The 19,301-nt window shown below is 38.7% G+C and overlaps 1 long non-coding RNA gene across 1 annotated transcript in view; it reads right to left on the bottom strand.

Annotated features, from left to right (window-relative positions):
* Positions 1-4,331: 4,331 nt before the first annotated feature.
* LOC118670961 overlaps positions 4,332-19,301 on the bottom strand; it is a 41,322-nt gene continuing 26,352 nt past the window's right edge. The window contains exon 3 of the long non-coding RNA XR_004972529.1: positions 4,332-4,466. This is a non-coding gene — a long non-coding RNA (uncharacterized LOC118670961). The remainder of the gene's footprint in view (positions 4,467-19,301) is intronic.

Raw genomic sequence — 19,301 nt, 5'->3', positions numbered from 1 at the left:
CCTACTCTGAAGGTTGCTGCGCGTCTACAACCACGGGGACATCAAGCAAACCCAAAACATATCAGGAGGATGAAAGGGAGCCAGGTTATCAGGCTCAAGGAAGCCTGCCCCCAGCCAGTTAATTTTGTCATGGCTTGTTAGAGTCACAGTACCAAGTTTATGGGCGCGATTTACTAGCTCCTAATGTTCTTTTCTGTGCAGAGTGGATATGCCGGTCACCATCTATACGCCGGCAGTTGGGCAGGAGAGTATGCAGTGGTCGGCAAACTCATTAGTCAACAGAGCCAAATATCAACAGTACTTCTTCAAAATAGATTCGCCCAGGCTGAAAACCGACTTCTGCACATGGGCCACGAAGTTTCAATGGCACTGTACATGCACCCGCACGTGGTATTTTGTGGAAGAGCCACACTCAAGGGGCCAAAAAGCCGCATGTGGCTCGCGAGCCGCAGTTTGCCGACCACAGGTATGAAGGATGGGGGGAGAGGAGGCCAGGCACAACCAAGAGGCCTGCTCAAAGCCAGAAGGTCATGATCCAACAAAATGAAAGAGTGCCAGGTCCATGAGCTTTCGTTTACATCGCCATTTAGTTCCCTTCTCCAGCAACTGGCTCTGTGGGTTAAGACTTTGCATTTGCACATCAATAACATCTACCCAAAGGTAGAGACCGGATTAAATGAATGTCATTCTAGCTCAAAAGCGTTCCAAAGTCACCTGGACAACCTAACATTCCCCATACATGCCTGTTTTGTCACGTTCTCAGTACTTCATTGAGGCTCCTCCTTCAGTGGCAATCTCCTTAGCATGTCCTCACGTCCTCAGCAGGTTTCAGTATCCCTGAGCCTTCAACCACTTCTTTCTTAAAACCTCTTCATAGCCTTTTACCTTCTTAATATACGACATTTTCCATATTGAATCACACTTATTTATTAGCCTGTCACGCCCTTTAGAGAAGGGCAAGGACTGTGTCTAGAGTATTAGTGACTTGTCCAAAGACTTAGGGAAACTTGACCCACGTCTTCCATCCCCTATTCCAGTGATCTGTGTTCTGTCTCTTCCTTCATCAGCCTCTACAACTCTAAAGGCATTCCTGGCCCCCACTGAGGTAGGAGTTACAAATCCCGCTCTGACACTGTGATGTAAGAAATCCAGGCTTTCCCTCTGAGCTGCTGGTTGCCTTCATGTCACCCCTCTGACCACTAGCTCTTTCATACGCAGCCTCAGTTTTCTCATGTCCAAAATGAAGAGGACTTCTAAGGTCCTTCTTCTTGACCATTTCATGGAGCTGAGTCTCTGAGAATTTGGTAAAGGAGCCATGCCTGATTTAAGTTCTAGACTTCTGACTAGCCACCTTTTCTAGGCTTCTTCCAACCTACGTTTTAGAACAGGGCCCGAAGCGTTGCCATCACAGGAACCTGAATCTCTTGACCTAGCCACATTCATGCTCCGTCCTTTTTACCATGATTCTTTCTTGACCTTAGACTATCCGTTCTTTTTAGAGGCCAAAGGAGCAGTCATGTAACTGAAAGCAGCTCAACTCAAGGAAAAATTGCAACAGTAATTTAAGACAGCCTCCCAAAAAACTAAATTCACCAAGCACAGTGTATAAACCTAACACAGACATGGCCCACCTGCTTTTTCATTTCCTTTGCCTCCTCACACACCAATTGTTTCGTTAAAGCTTTATTATTTCATTAGTCAGCATATTTTCAACAAAGCCAAAAAAGACCCTCTCCAATTACTGAAATTGTTTTCCCTTCTTGTTTTATTTTCATCACACTTTAATGCCTTGTAGGCTGTTATAAAGGGTAGGAAGTCTTTTTTCTCTCGTGGGATCATAAGACAATTAATTTTATAAGAAAGTTATACCTTGAGTGAGGTAGAGTAACTAATATCCATCACTTAAAATTACTTGCGATGTTTGCAATATAAAATAAATGTGTTAAGTCAAAATGCTTATATTCAACCTTAAAAGGCAAAACAAGGAGGCACAATCGACATGCATCTATTTGCCATCTTCCTCCAGAATGAGATGGAGTTAACCGGCTTCAATTCTGCAAATTGGTTTATAGCTATTTTATATGAAAAAAAATAGTGGCGCACTTTCTTGAAATAAAGAAAATAAACATGTACCTGCTATCAGGGCAGAGAGTGAGAACAGAGCTAAGTACTGCCATCGTGAAAGTTCAAACAGCTGACAAATAAAAACTCCCCAGGACTGACTAGTGGAAGGTGACCTATAAATATGGCATGCAGCCGAAGAAGAAAAGTTAAGTAAAACTGCTCAGTCTGTTTTACTTTTCTGGTGAAATGACCATTTGTTTCCAGCTAGTCCCAAAGCTCATGTCTTTAGCAGCCATTACTCCACTGTCCTGGCATGCTGCTGAAGGCTTTGCTTATTTCCTAATTATCAAACAGAGTTGCTGGAATTCGTTAAGAAATTATAAGTAATATCTCAAGTACCTTCAAAATCCAACTTAAATCTTTCATCAGTGGTGGACTCCCTTGGTTTGCTCAGAAACAAACTAGAATTTGACAACACTGGAACCGCCTGAGCCAAAGACGAGGCAGCAAGCTATTTTCTATTCATTGTTGTTCCCGTGACTTATTTGTAAAGTCCTTCAAATGACCACAGAAGAACAAATCAAGCCATTGAAAAATAATAAACTATAATCTACAAGTTATGCACAACTATTTAATTAACCCACATGGTGAAAATATAAGCCACTTTTTAAAAAATGTAAGCCACTTAGATGTAGAAAAATCACACCCTCTATTTTGAATTGTTATGTAAAGTAAAATGTGCAAAAACTAAGTTAAAAATTGCATTTAAGATTCAAAGATGGTAATTAATCTTTTTCACTATTAATTTAACTATTTGCTAATCCAAATTAAATACTATGGCAGCAAGTATTGCTACAACAACCATTTCACTCTGGTAAAAAATAGTTCTCAATACTGGCTAAAGCCCAGCAAAATTGTGTCAAGTTCCAGTAGGATTTTAGTTCAAGCAATCTCTAACGTTGGTCACAATGGACTTTGACATCATTGTGTCCCCTTGTACTTCCTTGAGAATTAATTTCTTTCAGGCAACCTAAGAATTACCTTTCCTATATAATTTTTTCTATCCTCTACTGAATCTTGATATGCCTCAGGCGCAAGCACTTTGCACACATTTTCTTATTCCATTATCACAACAACCATTTGAACAGAAACTATTTTATCCCGGAGTATACTGAGATATATGCAGAAGAAACTGCGACACGGGAAAATTAAACTTTGGCCTCAGTCACAGAGCCAGTAAATGATGGCGTCCGCATTTGATCTCAGACAGTCTGACTCAAAGCCCACACTTGTCGCACATTTGCTGCCCAGCTCCCCCACCACCAGCATACACTGTTTTTCTCCATCCCAGCAACTCGGAGCAGTTACGGTTTTAACATTAACTAAGATTACAACCCACAGTTTACATCCATGATCAGCTTTCTTCCCTATACCAACATCAGCTTCATCAACACGCAACTGAGAAGCCTCCCAAACACTTGAAAAAAATATAAATATGCACACACACATATATACATACCTTATCTCTCTATCTATCTATGGGGCGGGAGAGATAGAGGAAGACAGGAAAAAGAGAGAAACATTAGAAGTCTGGACCTGTTGTAAAAAGACAGACAGATGCAGGCTTCTGCATTTACGTCAGGCACTCTGCTGGACCGTATGTCCACAGCACCTGACACAGTGCCTAGAACATAGTCAATCCCTATTGAGCATTTATGGAATGACTCGGGGAGGAGTGAATGAGTGGTGAGTAAATGACACTAATAGGTAGGCAGACATGGTTTCATATCTACAAAAAAGATGCAGTGATCCTCACTGATGCTAAGGTCAGTGTGAGTGAGTAGATGTGGCCACCAACAGCTGTGGTGCAGTACAGCCGGCACTTACAAAAGCCTCTGTCGCAGGCAGGAAGGTATTAGTCCTGACCTGCTTTTTTCCCAATGCATGTGGGCACCTGGATGGGGAGCACAGCAAAGGATGTGGATGGTAATTGGAGAATCAAGAAGTCCTGCTGTAGGAACAGAAGATTCAGGGAAACCTAAGGTTTTCAAACCCTGCAGGGCTGTTTGGGGAAAGGGATTAGACGGGTTTGCATGATCTCAAAGCTTTAAGCTGGGAAAAACTGGTTGAAACCACAGAGAGGCTGGTTTGGGTTCAAAGTTAGAAAGAACAGGCACTTTCTATCACTCTCAGTGGCTGTGTCCCCTTACTTTCTCACCACCTCCCAATCCAGAGCATCTTTCAAAGTCCAAAGCAAGTTCCAACTCCTCGGAGAAGATTCCTTCCCCAACAACACTGACCTTCAGGGGCTTCTCCCTTCAAGGAACTTCTATTCTACTTCACGATCTCCCCTCAAATGTCAGCATTGTCTTGGCTTCTTCCCTTGTTCACTCAGTGCTCTGCTAAGTGATAGGAATGCAAAGAAGATTAAGATTAGGTTATTGTCCTCAAGGTACTTACATTATTGAGACGAGACAGAGAAGTAAAATGAAGATGACCATATACTTAATGCAAAAGAACTAAGCACTGAGCATCGCTGGTTCATGGAGGGCAGACATCCAAATAAATCAAGAATCAGAGAAAATGTCCCAGGAAGATGAGGTTTCCTCGTTTTTCCCTGAACTATGTCTGCAGAAAGTTTGAAAACTAACCAGGTGAAGAAGCAGGAAAGGATGCGCCAAGTACAGGGAATGGCTAAGGACTCGAGGGACTGTGTTCTTCTAGGTGGCTAGAGGATACAAATGCCAATAAGGAATGTCCTACAGCAAGGATTATAGTTCCTTAATATTTACATTCCCCCATTGCATACTTCTCAACATTATTGGATTGTCACTAAATAATTGCTTATTTGACTAGAATAAATGTCATAAACAAGAAGGGACCCTACTGTTCGCCGATCCCCCTACTCAGGGTAACAAGAACAGGGCTTGAGGACCCCCACTTATAAAACTCTGGACAGTTTGTGTAACATAATGGTAAGAGCATAAGCTCTGGAGTCAGACCCACTTGGGTGTGAAGACTCACCCTGTGACCACAGAAATAACACTTCTCTTGTGAGCCTCGATTTTCTCATCCTAAGATCTAATAGTACCCACCTGAAAGGCCTGTTGCACAGTTTAAATGAGATTTTTAGAAAAGTCAAGCCCGAGAAAGCTGCTTGTTAATATTAAGTGACCCATAAATCATAGATCTGATGAAGAGTCAGAAGTAAGTCTCTTAATTGAAAATTAAGAAGTTGGAGAAGGATTATATTAGCACTGTCATGGGCCCAGTGCATATCCATCCCCCACCTAATAAAGAAAAGGGGGCAAAGAGATGACTGAACCTTATTAGCACATGCAGCTCAAATTCGAGTTGCCTGGCCCAGGTACCAGTGCAAATCTGTCATTGCCCACAGCCAGTATTTGTGGCTGACCTTGCCCCGCTTTGTTGGGTATCTTTACCATAAATGGTATTGAGAACCCAAAGCTGTCCCAAAGAGCAGCCATAACCATTCATCCCGTTATCAAACAAGTAAGAAAGTCTTCTTAACCAAAACTGGCCATTTTCTTAAAATTATGGATGGAACTGGAGAGCATTATGCTAAGTGAAATAAGCCAGTCAATGAAGGAAAAATACCACATGATCTCACTCATTCATGGATAATAGAGACCATTATAAACTTTAGAACAATAATAGATACAGAGGCAGAGCTGCCTCAAACAGATTGTCAAACTGCAGCGGGAAGGCCGGGGAGGGTTGGGGGGCAGGAGGGAGGAGGGTAAGAGATCAACCGAAGGACTTGTATGCATGCATATAAGCATAACCAATGGACATAAGACACTGGGGGGTAGGGGAGGCTGGGGGACTGTCAAGGGCGGGGGGGGAAAAAGGACACATATGTAATACCCTTTGTAATACTTTAAGCAATAAAAAAAAAATTATCGAAGCAGAATGTCAGGAGAATCTAAATCTAACTGAACATGCCCATATGGCGACAGTATTTAAGCGTGGGAAATGACTAATAAGAAAAGGAAAAGCCCACCAACAATGTTCACACGACGCTAACTGATGTAGATCAGTCAGGTACCAATGCTTTTGCTTGAGCCAGAAACATTTGTCCCAAAACCTGCAGCTGGCATGCATGTGCTTCAATCTATAAAGCCATCAAATTTGGGTATGTCGTAGATTAGCCAACTATAGTAAGCACTGGGAGGATCCCCTCATGACCAATCCCCAAACAAAAGCCTCTCCTTTAAGTACTTCTCTTTTCACAAGAAGCCTAAATTTAACAAAGTTAAAAATAGAGGTTGTCACTGTGATATGCAACTCATACATTCCAGTGTCATCCCTGCTCAAACTTGGATTTCAAATAAAACCACTACCTGTCATACCTGTTTATGGTATTTATCCATCTTGTTACACTCCAGATAAATTAAACAGACTTTCATTCTCTACTTCAGTCTTTGTCTGGGTTATACTCTACTCACTAAACCCAACTGCTTTTCTCATCTACCAAGCCATTAACTTTCTTTTGCCTAACCCAGACCAACTCACCTACATCATGGAAGTTTCTCACATTGAACCCATCCCATCACCCACCACAACAATCCCAGCCCAGCCATTCCTCCTCCACGCTCTGGGAGTTGAGTCATCTGGTTACATTTGGAGTAGATAATATGTGTCTGTCTCCTCTAATGGCTTGTAAGGCCTTAGAGTCGAGCTCATGTCTAATCTTTGCTTCATACATCTGTACACTACTGAATACATCATTACTGTACATTACTCTAATCCAATGGGGACTCAATAAAAACTTGTTGACTGACTGATTTAGCATGGGGATGATTATTACGTAAGCCACTTCGGTAAATAAATTTCAAATAATGACCAGCTCACACAAGTGTTTTACTAGCTCACCTTCCCCGTGGAATTGATAAAAAGAATGAAAATCAGCAGTCATTTCTACTTGCCCAACATTCAATGTTAACTCACCCCCCGAGAGTAGCTATTTTCAAGCCTAATTTCAAGTCAAAATATCTAAAATGGTTGTCATTCTTGGGAGGATTTAAGAACTAAGATTTTAAACCCAGTCACTTCCACAGGTTATTAACCCCAACCATGAGCGCATTATTTCTAGCATATTACTAATTATAATTCTAGCAATCTATTTGATTTCATGTTTATTCGATGAAAGGGGGTCATTCTAACAAAAGCGCTTCAATTGGGCATTACATTTTAATATAATTTATACTTTATTGGCATAAAATTGATTAGAAATCTTAATTTCGTTGATATTAGTTCTTTAATGGTTCAATTAATTTAATATGTGAGAAGTACAGTCATGAAAATAATGATCTGCCTAATTACATTTCTAAAACAAGAAATAAGTATTTAAAATAAATGGAATGCATATTGGTTCTCTTCCCTTCCCTTTTTGTTATCCTTTCATAGAAGCCTCAGAGGAAGGGAGTGGGAAGTGGGGAATTTTACATGTACTCTCTGTCCAAGTTATTTCAGCCTCTCATGTGAGATGAGGAGAAAAGGAGACTGATGTGGCTCAGAGTTCAAGGGCAACAACTAGCAGATGAGTACGGAGTTAATTCCGGTTTTATGGCAACAAAAATTTTTCACCTAAAGCCATGATTTCAAATGGATAGTATCAAGACTAATTTATTTTCGTTCTTACCTGTGAATTGTATAAACATGTTTAAATAGTTAAACTATCAGTTTAGAAATAAAATGTAAATATCAATTTAAAGAAAGGTGTTTTAAGAAGTCCTGAACTACTTGAGCATTATTATAAAGTGCCACACCTCTAATTATATTTAGCCTCTTTAGGAATGTTCATGAGAAAATGGATTAGGCTCTCTCCTGTCACCCTGTGAAAAGATCAGCCTGCTTTTGGTGTTCGGATATCCTTTCGGCAAATATGAGTTTCAAGACACAACATTTTAGATCCCAGAAGGTCTCTTCAAGTCAGGTTCAGCTAGATTCACGTTGACAGCTGCTCTGAAGTTGCATCCTCTAAGAAGCAATAATTGCCATTTGGAGGGTTTTCTGGGTGAAAAGGCACAACAGAAAAGGAGCTAGCACATATAATCTGAACCCCAAAAGAAATGCTCAAAGTCTCAAGGGCAATGAAGTGAGTATTTTAAAGAATGTTTGACTTTGACACTGATATCTTTATTTTCTACCCTTTATTGAGCAAATATCAGCAAATGCAACAAATTATCTTCAAATTTGAGCCACACAGATATGTATAAACTTTACATTCAATACTTCACATTCCAAGCTCTCTGCATACATATAAAAGGAAATAATTCAACTTTGGATGAAAAAATAATAACCTGACAGAACAAAGAAAGACCATGATCTAATATCAGAATAAAGTTCACAAATGTCATTAAGTGAGATGATTGATGATGAGTGAAGGTCATGCCCAGTTTACTTTTCACAGTTGACAGATCAAAGTCATTCCTTCATTGGGGATAAAGACTGAATGTAGTTACTTTAGCCTATGAAGTCTCTCTGAGGTCTGCTGTTCTAAGGCACATGAGTGGTCAGAGCATTCCTGACCTGTCTGGAAGCCGAGGCAGAATGGGAAAGAAAATTCAAGGTATATCTCAGTTTAAGTGAAGTTTTTTTAGTCTGGGATTAAATAATGCAGGAAATGCAAGCATAATATATTATAGGACATTGTAATATCCTATGGTACAGAGATACATAGAAAGATAAATGAGACTATGTCGTGGAGTGATGGGCTCATGAGGGCTGAAACCACTAAGGCGTCACTGTGCTTGACTACCCATCTGATTCATGAGTTCTCTTCCCTGTCAGGTGGCCATCCAGTCCATGGTTAGAAACTTGATAGGAACTTCTCCAGTCCTGCTATAGCCATGGATAGCTCTATCTGAAAGCTCTTTCTCTCTGTGACTAGAAATCTAGCTTCATTCATTTGTCCTTTTGCCACCCCTTGAGACCAAACAGAACAAACTAAATCCTTCTACTACCTAACAGCCCTCAACTATTTGAAGATGGTTATCTCATCCTCACCATTACCACTTAAGTCTTCTCAATTTCTTCAAATATACCTCATAAGTATTTGTCCAATCTTCTGAGCATTCTGATGAGATTCAATCTAGCTGCCACCAGGTTGCTAAAAATATAGACCTGAATATAGAATTACATATGTAATCGTCCCAGGACAGACAATGTTGACTACCCTCTCTCTTAGTCTATATACTTAACTATTCTTCCTTCATTTCAGCCAAGATCTCATTGGCACTTTTGGCAGCTATTGTCATTTGAGGAACATTTCTCCAATAAAGAATAATTGACTTTATGCTTTAGAAATTGGGGATATCTGTAATACTAAAATAAAAAGAAGAATCTGTAGTGAATAATTAAAGGGATGATTTATAACTCTCCTATCCCAGGATATGCCTCTACACTGTAGTTTTTGGAGTTCTGTGTTTGATAAGAATTTATCATTATGTCACTGAAACATCATCTAAAATAATCTAAAAGAGAATAATACAGTCACAAAGGCATGCGATGTATCATCAGAGAACCTGGGTTTTGGTTCTAGCTTTGCAACTTATCTATGTGGCCATCAAAAATTTACCCTTGTAAATCTCAGTTTCTTTATCTGAAAATGTCAAACATAATACCTTTATTGAAGATTGTTGTCAGATTTAGATGAGATGTAGAAATGAAAGCAATTTCTTTTTGTTTGCTTGGGAGTTTTTTTATTACTGTTTCAGCTTCATTAGTTGTTATCAGTCTTCTACATTAAAATATAAATGTTCATCACACATTTGAAAAATATATTTGTAATAATAAATAGACAATCTTTAAAATGTTGCAATCTGAAAAATGATGAAAATTAAATGCTTTAAGAGGAAATAATTCATTCTACTATGTGATAAAATAAGCTTTTACTACCTATGTGATAACATGCCAAATCCAAAAGAAATCATGCATAACTTTTATGTGTGGGTCTTAGAAAATGTATCTTGAAATTTTGGGTAGTCCCAGAAACCATTTCATTTAAAAGGTTAAACATACATTTAGAACAATGGTTCTCAACCTGTGGGTCGTGACCCCTTTGGGGGTCGAATGACCCTTTCACAGGGGTCGCCTAAGACCATCGGAAAACACATATATAATTACATATTGTTTTTGTGATGAATCACTATGCTTTAATTATGTTCCATTTGTAACAATGAAAATACATCCTGTGTATCAGATATTTACATTATGATTCATAACAGTAGCAACATTACAGTTATGAAGTAGCAACAAAAATAATTTTATGGTTAGGGGTCACCACAACATGAGGAACTGTATTAAAGGGTCACAGCATTAGGAAGGTTGAGAACCACTGATTTAGAAGATTCATAAGGACTAACCTACAGCATTTTGAGTATTTTGAATTCAGAACAACCTCTTATAGATTCGGCTCCTTCCTAAACAGAAATATGTCCAAAACAGGGAAAGACAAAAATCCCACCACACTGAGGTACTTTGATTAACCTTTAAAGGAGTTTTCTCCAAAAGTCAATATTTTTAACTATTACATTGTCCCACTCTGGGTAAGATCCTACTGAGGGATAAATGTGAATCCAGGTGAGTTCTCAGAGAATGTTTAAAAAGACAAATATAAATGAAAAATGATAAGGATTGAAAACTGACTTCTGGTGCAAGTGCACATGGGAACGTAGCATACTCACAGGTCTGAAGACTGCTATCTTAGGTTAGTTCTGAAACCGAGGAGTGCCCAGGACCCGCAGCTCCCTTGTCATCCTCCCATTCCTGTTACTCTAGAGATAGATGGTCTTTCCAGTCTAAAAGCTGACCAGAGTGCAGGCCTTATGTACACAGCCTCTTTTATGTAGAAATGTTATGTTTTTAAATTCCCCTTTAAAAGGAAGCCAGTGAAGAGAAGACCGATTTTAAAGGCTAGAGTCAATAGAGTTGGGTTGTCACCAAATCATTTACTTGGAAGTATTTAGTGACCTTGTGACCTAAATGGTTCAGATTTCAAATATTCTGGCCCACTGTTCCAAAGAGAAACCTCATACTTTTCATAAAAGTAACCCAACTTGAGATTGACTACACCTGTGTTCATAGAACAATCCAACATTTTTGTACTTTGGGATGAAAAAGAAGGGCGACTTCTAGAATTCTCTCTTGGTGTCTTGGCATCACAGGACACCAACTCCCTTTGTAGAAGTTTGCTGTCCCTAAGTGTGTGGGTGTAGGTGTGTATGTACTGTGCTGTGTTTTGAGAAGGAAAGAGAGAAAGAGAATGAATAACATCCAAAGAGATTTCTGTGGTAATGTTGGAGGTGACAGTGTGCTGAGAAAAAACTACTGTCTGGCTTTACAATAAAATGTATAGAAAGAAAGAGAGAAAGAATAACAAGAGATGCAACTCTAAACAAAATGATACCAACAGAAGAAGTGAAGCTTCATTTTAGACCATATCTGCAGCTTCTTTTGAAGTTATTGTAAACGCAAACTTCTGTAGACAATGCAAGTATGATCCTTTCAAACCAAAAGCAGTCCTTAGGGAATCAGGAGTCGAACCACTAGATGAGACTATAAAATCAGTGCAAAGAATCAAGACTAAGATGCCACATTTTCAGGAAAACATGATTAAATGGGTACAAACACTGTAATTACCCATCACAGCTCCTTGTGGGTTCCAAACCTATCCTAGCTTACAGTCTTATAGAACAGGAGGGTTAAAATAAAAGAAATTATTTCAATCTTTTCTTAAATATTCACCTCCAGAAGCTATTGTTGCCTATTAAGACCACTGAAAAGTAAAGCTTCCATTTACATAACAAAGGTATGACATTCCCTCTTAAAATAAGAATCCTACAAGAGACTGGAATAAAGCATGAAATACCAAGTTTAAGAGCATTGTGATACTGGCAAAGTTACTTTCCTTCTCTGAGTCCCAAGTTCCTCATCTGTAACAGGACATTGTAAATGATATTACTTATTTCATAGGGTTGTTGTGCTGATCAGATTAAAGCACTCAGTACAGTGTGAATGACACAGGTTAAGTATTCAAAAAGTGGAAGCTATCATTATTACTCAGGAGACCTCATTTTAAATCCTATCTTTTCTACTAAACAGCTATGTAACTTTGAGTACGCTAATTAACCTCTCTAGAACCTCTATCACATAGCCTTTAAGACTTCCAAAGACTTGTTATGAAGATTAATGACATTCAAGGAAGTCTCTAGAACACAGCCAGGCATACAGCAGGCTCTTAAGATCATTTTTAGTTCTTTTGCCTCAGTGACAATTTATTGCTTATAAACAAACAACACTCAACAACAAAACTGACAAGTAGTAGGCAAAGATCCCTTCGTTAACCCAGAAAAAGCACAAGCTTTAAAAGACAAACTGAACTCCCTCTAAATTAAAAATTCCATCCTTTGAAAGATACTCATTAAGAAAGTGGAAAAGCAAGCCACAGACTGAAATAAACGATTTGCAATACAATCTGACAATGGACTTGTATCCAGAAGGCCTTTTGAAAAAATAAAACTCCTATAACTCAATAAAAACAAAACAACCCAATAAACATGGGTTGTATAGACATTTTATACAAAATGTATAAAATGAATTGTATAGACATTTTACAAAATAAAATATAAGGAAGGCAAATAAACACCTAAAAAGGTGTTCAGCATCATTAGTCATGAGGAAATGAAAACTAAAACAGAACAACTAAAATTTTAAAAGACCTACAATACCAAGTGTTGACAAGGATGTGGAGCAACTGGAGCTCTCATACACTACTGTCGGGAATGCAAAATGACAGAGCCACTGGAAGACATTTGGGAGTTTCTTCCAAAGTACAGAATACACTTAGTATCCGATCAAGCTATTTCACTCTTCTATGCAAAGAATTTTTTAAAATTTGTATACAAATGTTAATAGGACCTTTATTCATAACAACCAAATCTTTTGCATTATTTCTATAATGCAAATGTCTATCAGAAGGTAGGAGGATTAACAAATCATGGGCCATCAATACAATGAAATACTATCCAGCAATAAAAAAGGAACACATGCACCACCATGGATGAATCTCCAAAACAAGCTGACCAAAAGAAACCGAACAGGAAAAAGTAAATACTGTATGATATCATTTACCAAAAAAAACTGGAAAGACAAATCTAGTCTATGGTGATAGAAAGAAGGTCAGTTGCCTTGGACCTGGAGCATGAGAACAATTTGGGGGGTGGTAAACCTGTTCTTGATTGTGAGCGAGCAGATTTGTCAAAACCCATTAAACTGTACATGTAAGATTGGACACATCCGACTAGTATGTGCATTATACCACAGCAGCGTTGATTTTTACAAGTCCACATGCCCTTATCCAGAATGCTAACATCCAAAAGCTCTGAATATCAAAAGGTTAGTAGAAGTGTAAAATCTGACCTAACCTAATGCAAAACTATTTACAGTCTGTATTTATTCTATTGAGTGATAACACTACTGTATTAAACTGCAATCATTACAGAGTGCTTCATCAGACCTTATTAGGGATGTAAATGTTATACAGTATATACGTTTAATTACCTTTCCAAAATATGAAGTATTCTGAATTCAAAATGGGCCTTGCAGTGGGGTTTTGGATGAAGAATTGTGAATTGCTTTCCTTGTTATAGGGAAAAGACAAAGAAAAGAAGAAAGAAAAAGGGAGGAGGAAAGCAGAAAGGAAGAGAGGGAGGAAGAAAAGAAAGAGTGAGGGAGAGAGAGGAAGGAGGGTGGGAGGGAAAAAGGGAGGAATAGAGGAAAGGGCATCTTCCTAGGCTGATACAAGCCACTCATAACCAATCTTCTTGCCTACGTGCTCTGTCCTTGCCCTTATGCAGGAGTGGCGCCTGCTTTGGTCTCTGATGCCAGCCATCACATGGTCCCCCAGCCCTCTCCTAGCTGCCTGAGCCACTAAAGTCATCTAATTTCAGGTTTCTTTAAAAAATTCTAAGCACTCCTTTTTCTTTTTTAATATATTTTTATTGATTTCAAAGAGAAAGGGAGAGCGAGAGAGAGAGAGAAACATCAATGATGAGAGAGAATCATTGATTGGTTGCCTCCTTGCATGCCCCCCACCGGGGATCGTGACTTATATTTAAGTCTTTTCCCTATTTTGAGTTTATCCTTGTGATCGAGCCCACAACCCAGGTATGTGCCCTGACCAGGAATCGAACCAGGGCCTCCTGGTTCATAGGTTGACATTCAACCACTGAGTCATGCTGTCCAGGCCCGAGCACTCCTTTTTTAGAATTTGTTCCAAGAGCAGAAACTACTGGGCCCCATTATTATTCCTGTCTCAAAATTAAGAACCCGGGAGAGAAGTAAAAAAGTTTTTTTTTAAACCTATTTTGAAAATTTGCCAAATGGTGAATTTTTTCACACCCCTCTCCCCCAACCTTTCCACAGAGGGTTGGTTTAAATCTCAATACTTAAAAGCTCTTTGAATATCTGTTTTCCCCTTGTCCATACAGCACCCCACCACCACCACCACTACCACACAGAAATAGAAAAGATCCATATTTTATTGTGGGACCTTGGAATTAATTTAAAGCAAATATTTCCCCTAAAATGTTTCAGTCCATAAAATGAGATTGTTTTTCAAGCTTTTATTTTACTTATTCTGTTTCCAACATGTTCTAGTCACAGCCTCATGTGTAAACTATTGTGAACACATTAAATTAGAAACACATTTTTTATTGTTATCTTTACCTCTCCAACTTTTAGTCTTCCCTAAAATATCTTGTGACCTCTGTGGTACCACAGCCCTGTCACATGAATTTTATGCTCCTTCCTCCTTAATTAGCCCTGGGTACAGAGCAGCAATTATGTACAGAATAGAGAAAAATTCAGTGCTTCCTCTAAGGAAGGGTTAAATAGACAAATATTTAGATCAGATTCCCCTCACACCTTTGGACTAATTGGGTTTGATGCTAAAAATAAATTACCCAATAGGTTAAAGTGAGGTAATGTTAAAAGAACTGCTTGGGGAAAAACTACCAAAATGCAAGCGCTTTACCATGAGTAGTTAAGAGCAACTTGCAATGGGTGCCAGGGGCTTCAAGGAACATCCCAGGGCAACAATGGAGCATTATCACAGGCAATACTGCATCAGTAAAGCTCTGGATGGCACAGACGACAGCAGTGCATGGAAAAGCAAAGACCCCCAATGTCTGTAAATTGAAAAGTAATTAGAAATAATGAAATTCTGAATAGGAATAAGTTTTATAAATCTCTTACCCAATTTACTTCACTTATATCTTTTATGTGTGCAGAAGACTGATGTCCTAATAGGTCTAAAAGAACTAATTCAAAAAGTTTAAAATAAAAAGTACAAGGACTAAGAAAAGATTGTGTCAGTTTAATTGGAAGCATTTTTATTCTTTTTGCAAAAAACGAAATAACTGTATCTTATACTAATGGCACCTTAAATTGGTGTTTGTGGTATAAATATATGTATATCAATATCTGTACAGGATCACATAACTAAGAAGAAAATTATGGATGAACATAATTTAGGATACTAATATGAGTGCATTGGTCTGGTAGAGTCACCAGAAAGGGACCAGGCCTAAAGCCAGTATGCCTCAGGCCAGCTCTAGTGTGTGTGTTCTTGACTTTTCGTAGGAACAATTTCATAGTCCAGGTGATTTTGAGAGTACATTTGTCAAAGCTGGGGGAGTGAAAAAGGAAGGTGTTAGGATGGAAAAAGCAACAGAAGAAAGCTAGACAGGGCTGCTTTGGCCCTCCAGAAACCTGATGGAAAAGAAGTGAGCCACATAGGGCTGCGTGGTCTCACTGAGAAGTACAAGTCATAATGGCAGAAGCGGGCTGCTTCTATCTCACTGAAAAGTCAGAGGAAAGGGGGCCTTGGAGACAGGTTCAGGTGGTATATAAGCTGTCACTGCATGCTGCTCCCTGATTGCAAGTCTCCTGTTGAGTTTAGAGAGCAAAAGTGCTTGCCTGAGAAAAAAAGGGGCACAGGAATGCTCCAAGAAGAACACTGGATGGCTTCCTTTATCTGGGGGATTTTATCTGTTTTCTGAAGGTAGGAATTTTAGGGGAGGTCTGGGGAGGATCGCAATAGAATATTCATCAACTTTCCAGGTGTGTCCTTCAGTGTGCTGATCCATCAAAATGAGTGTAGGAGGGGTCAGGGTCATTCTCTGATCAGTTTTACCTTCAAAGAATGTCCCCAGTTTCCTCTGTCTCTTGCATTTTTCACCTCACTCTCTCTGCTCCAGAAACCCCACATTTCTTCATTTCCTCAGTTACTCCTGCTTTTTCTCAGAACTCTTCTCCAAACTGCCCCTTTTTGCTTTATCTTTACTCAGTCTTCAAGTCTCAGCTTAGAATTTACTTCCTTAGAGAGGCTTTGCCTCACCCACACCAACTTTCTCATGCTAGTCCAAACTCCAATAGAATCACCCAGAGTTGTGTTTAAAATGTATATACCTGGTTTTCACTCTAGCGCTGAAGAATCAGACTACTGTTGCCGGGTGTGGGTGGGGTGAGAATTCTTCTGCATCCTAGAGAGTGCAAATCTATGCCTGCAGTAGATGCATCCCCTTGCCATACTTTTCCTAACACTTTAAACTTTCTCCTTCACTCACAAGTATTACTGTTATTTCATGGAGGGGTCAGCAAGTGTTTTCTGTATGGAGCCAAGTAAAATATATTTTAGGGTTCTGTGTAGGTTCCTGTATAATAAGACAGAAAACAAATTTTCCCAAACTTAAATAAAATTTTAACGAAATTTAAAATGTAATGGAGTGTATTGTGTTGGGATAACATTTCACTTAATTAGGGTCAAAGATAGTGTTTTTTAATATTATAATGCAAACATGACCTCATTCTTCTACAAAACGTCTCCTTGCTTCTCTACTGCACAGTATTTGAGTGGTTATAAGTCAGTATCATTTAGGAGGAAAAGGCGATCCCGGGAACCTCTATAGATAATACGCATGCACACATACACACACTCCACCAAAGATGAACAAAAACACATTGTCAAGTCAGCCTCTAGCATTTCACTGCCCCTTTAGTGTATGCTTTCTCTGCTCCGGCAATTGATCTACTCCCCTATGTTTTATTAGGGAAAACAAAGGCAACTGCCTGCAGTCAATATACTTGAAAGGCAACTTTCCAGGTAGAAACAGGATATTTTAGAGTCACAACTTGAAGCTAAATACCAAAGATGACTGGCTGCATGCTCAAAGGAAAGTGCACAACGTCATTCTAGGCCCTGACACGTCAGGGTAAGAAATTGTATCTTGGCCATTGCAAATTTTACGTGATTTTTCATTGATTGTCTTCCCTAGTTTCTGGACACAGAGAAGCATGGCAAAGTCAAATGGGCAGTCAAAGGAAAATGCACAACGTCATTCTAGGCCCTGACACGTCAGGGTAAGAAATTGTATCTTGGCCACTGCAAACTTTACGTGAGTTTTCATTGATTGTCTTCCCCAGTTTCTGGACACAAAGAAGCAAGGCAAAGTCAAATGGGCAGTAGACTAGAGAAAATGTTCCTGCTGTGTGGCTCAGCCTCCAAAAAGTTTCACCAAAATAAAAGTACAAGAATGAGCATAACAAGGGGAAATATACCACAATAATATGCTACTAAAAAGACAAATGATAATCTGGAGGCCTATTTGGAAATACATATTGATTGAAAGAATGCAAATGACAAAACAGAAAAAGTATTTTCAACTTATATATAAAGTCTCCAGAAATGTAGATGACCGAAAACCCTATGAAAATTTTACTAGTGATATAAACAAACAGTTCATAGGGAAAAAAAATGCAAATTACTCTTACGTATATGAAAAAATGCTCAACCGCTTTCATAATAAGAGAAATACTAATTAAAACTACAATTAGATACAATTTCTCACCTAGAATATTGGCAAAACCCCAAAACTTTGACATCATACTTTGTTGGCAAGACTTTAAAGAACAGGCACTCTCGTAATTTGGTGATGGAAATGCAAAATAGCATAGCCCCTATGAAGGAGAATTTGGCAGTATCTACAAAATGTCATATACATTTACCCTTTGACCCAGCCATTCCACTTCTAGAAATCTCTCCCACAGAAACACTGGCAAAGATACAAAAACACACATGCTCAAATCTGTGCATCTCAGCACTACTCAAAATAGCTAAAAGCTGGAAACAACCCAAAGTTTCATCACTCGTGGGCTGGTGGGATTAGCTGTAGTATATCCACCCAAAAGGGTACCAGGCAGCTGTAAAAAGAAATGAGGACTCCCTACGTATACTACAGACACTCACACTTTCTTGATTCATAATCCCCTTAATGTCTCAATAATTTTTCATGGTCTCCCTAGGCCAAAAGAAATGCCTAATAGTTTTACTTATTAATGTAATTCAGCAATTCCATTTATTAGTGTATCAATCAGTTTGGTCCTAAGGTAGGGTGAAGGGGACAGGAAAAAAACTTAACTTATTTAAATATTCTTTATTTGTAGTTATGTCTTTTGAACTGCTAACATATTTTATGTAAAATTTTAAAAAAAAATAAGTTTTTTTAAAAGCAATTCTTGAAAATCAAGAGCAAAGGAAACAAGTGAGCCTAACTATATATCTAGTTGCTGGTATGAACCACATAGAGAGAGGTTACTCCAGGCTGCTTTAAATTAGAATAATTTGACTATATATCCCTACTAGGATATGCCCTAAGGGCAAAAGGACTGCAAATAGCAACAACTCAAACTGATTTAGGTAGTCATGTTTATGTTGCTGTTAGTTTTATTCTAATTGTCCATTGACATGAGACAAAGGAATCAAGCAAGCGTGTTGTTTTTCGCTGTGAACCATAATTTTTAGCATGGTAGGAAGCAGATACTGATATAAGACTGATGAGGTTAAGTGAAAACCTCATAGTCCTGAATTTGAGTTAGAAATATCAGCATGAACTTATGTATTTTATCTTCAAAATAAGTCCCTCTCTCAGAGCTTTGTCTGTTGAAAAGGCTTAGAAACTATGACCAAACTCAGCGATAAGTATCTTTGTACCCAGATTGGGTTCTAAATGTTATTTTTCCATGCAAAGGACTCCTTTTCATGAAAAGAAATGGATGACTCTAGATCTGGGGCAGGAATTATGAAAGATGAGCCTGGACTATCTTATCATGTCAGAAAGCAAAAGATGCTATCAAAGGTCATGTCAAAAGGA

The sequence above is a fragment of the Myotis myotis genome, unplaced genomic scaffold (genome assembly GCF_014108235.1).
Source record: "Myotis myotis isolate mMyoMyo1 unplaced genomic scaffold, mMyoMyo1.p scaffold_m19_p_16, whole genome shotgun sequence".
Taxonomy (NCBI): domain Eukaryota; kingdom Metazoa; phylum Chordata; class Mammalia; order Chiroptera; family Vespertilionidae; genus Myotis; species Myotis myotis.
This window is presented reverse-complemented; position numbering and strand designations above follow the sequence as displayed.